We start from the raw sequence: 2138 nt of genomic DNA on the forward strand, positions 1-2138 counted from the left end.
CAGATCTTTGTCCCAATATTTGTCTCTGTCATAAAGGATTCGAAACATACAATTCTGATCTTTATTGTCACTTCAATCAATTTGGATTGGCGCTGAGTTATACACAGTCCAAAAAATTGATTAATCCACAGTCAATTGCTCAAGTCATAAGAAGTCTTGGATTTATAGAGCGTTGTGCTTCAGAACATCCCTTTAGGACTTGTCCTAAATAACTTCTCAAAGTGTCAATAAATTCGAACCATTATTGACTATTTGGATCACAAATAAAGAGCTCACTGTAGCTCTTCAGACTTCAGATCTTTCAACAGTAGCTTTAGAACTTGGACAAAGAGTATATTACGGACTTGTCAGAGAAGCTGTTATACAGTGTAGCTGGGCATCGTATGGAAGAGATAAATCATAAAAGCCTGTGTGCAGGGGCTCTAACTACGCAAATGATACTCACCTTTGTTTCATTACAGTGCCATGGAGTTTGGCATAAGCTCATGAGTTGTTCTCAATGCTCTTGCAATTGATCCTGGAAGAAAATGGAAGGGGCCTTGGCGCTGGTTTGATGAATCGATGCTGGACTGTTGTGAACCTTTGGAAAAGGTGAAAGTTGATGGCATGCCTAGCTAATTGTTCTGGAGCTAAGGTTGAAGCTTTCCGCTCCAATCAAAGTTCTATTGATGAATTCCGGAGATTTGTAGCAAAGTGTGCTTCTTCTGAAGATTGCCATGTGATTACATCATATCATAGAGCTCCACTAAAGCAGACAGGATCTGGCCATTTTTCACCGATTGGTGGATACCATGCTGGAAAAGACATGGCACTTGTTTTAGATGTCGCTCGATTCAAGTATCCTCCCCATTGGGTTCCACTTTCACTTCTTTGGGAGGCAATGAATACCATAGACGAAACGACTCAAAAATACAGGGGGTTTATGCTAATCTTGAAGCACCAGCAGGGTCCATCCTTACTTTATACTCTGGTTCTGCAGCTTCTGAAAGCAGAAGGTTTTGACAGTGTAGAAAAAATCCTTTCTGCAGTTTTTGAATCATTACCTGCAAATCTTACAGATTTCATCAAGTGGATTGCCGAAGTTAGAAGGTTGGACAGCTCTGAGAAAACTGTAGATAAGGAAGAAGCTGAGCGAATTGCTATCAAGGGAGAAATATTGCAACAAATAAAGGAAACAGAAATTTACAAGGTTGCGGATAAGTGGTCTTCATCTGCAACCTCATGCTGCACTTTATCATGGTCTACTGAAGATAATTCGTTGGAGATAATTGAAAATGTTTGCTGCCAAAGGGAAGCCACCCAATGTGAACTGATTGGTGTATCGAAAGAGTGTTTTTGTAATAAGGCTTGTATGCTAATGAGCAAGTATAATGCAGTGGATGTATGTATATTGTTATTGAGATATATTAAGCAGAGATAAAGCTTTATCATGCAAGGAGTGTGGTTAGAGTCTGCGCACAAGACATATGGCATATCTTTTCTCAGGTTTGATACATTGACTTGACAACAAAGATATGGAGTATGAAAGCAACATACGTGTCTACATGATCTCAAGGAGCACACGAAGGAAATCTATGCCGTCAAGTGGAGCCCCACTGGTCCGTGTACAAATAATCCTAATGAACTCATTTGACTCAGCAATCAAATTATGGGATGTCGAGCAAGGAAGACAATTGTTCAAATTGACTACTCACAGTGAACCTATATATTCAATTGCTTTCAAGTGGGTTGTGCGACGGGTGTCTGCATATATGGTCTGCGAAGGAAGGAAGCGGTGGAATTTACGATGTCTGCTGGAATAGAGAAGAAAACGAAGGTTAAAAGTAAAGGACCAAACACCACGAAGACATCTGTCACGGCAAAAAAACAGGGTCAATTGGCCTATTTTTATCCTCAGTCCCGATTCAAAAGGATCAGCGCTCTGGTTTATTAGCCATCAGAGGATTTCAAGAGAAACGAATTTGCCTATTTCGATCCTCAGTCATGATTTCATGAGAACTTTGCTCCAGATTTTGTCTCTTAATAAACCAATCGTAGAAGATTTAAAGGAACATTGTTCTATTTGTAGAATGGATGAAACGCTTTTTTGTTAATTTTTGTAATGTCAGTTTAAACAACGCCCTGATTTGGGTCGATCT

General features: G+C 39.7%; 1 pseudogene; it reads left to right on the top strand.

The window, feature by feature from the left end:
• The first annotated feature begins 495 nt into the window (after positions 1–495).
• Positions 496–1420, top strand: LOC149178573 (glutathione gamma-glutamylcysteinyltransferase 1 pseudogene; annotated as a pseudogene).
• Positions 1421–2138: the final 718 nt, after the last annotated feature.

Source organism: Pinus tabuliformis, chromosome 4_1 (genome assembly GCF_031772625.1).
Source record: "Pinus tabuliformis cultivar Carrire ecotype Pingquan chromosome 4_1, CPIR1, whole genome shotgun sequence".
NCBI lineage: Eukaryota > Viridiplantae > Streptophyta > Pinopsida > Pinales > Pinaceae > Pinus > Pinus tabuliformis.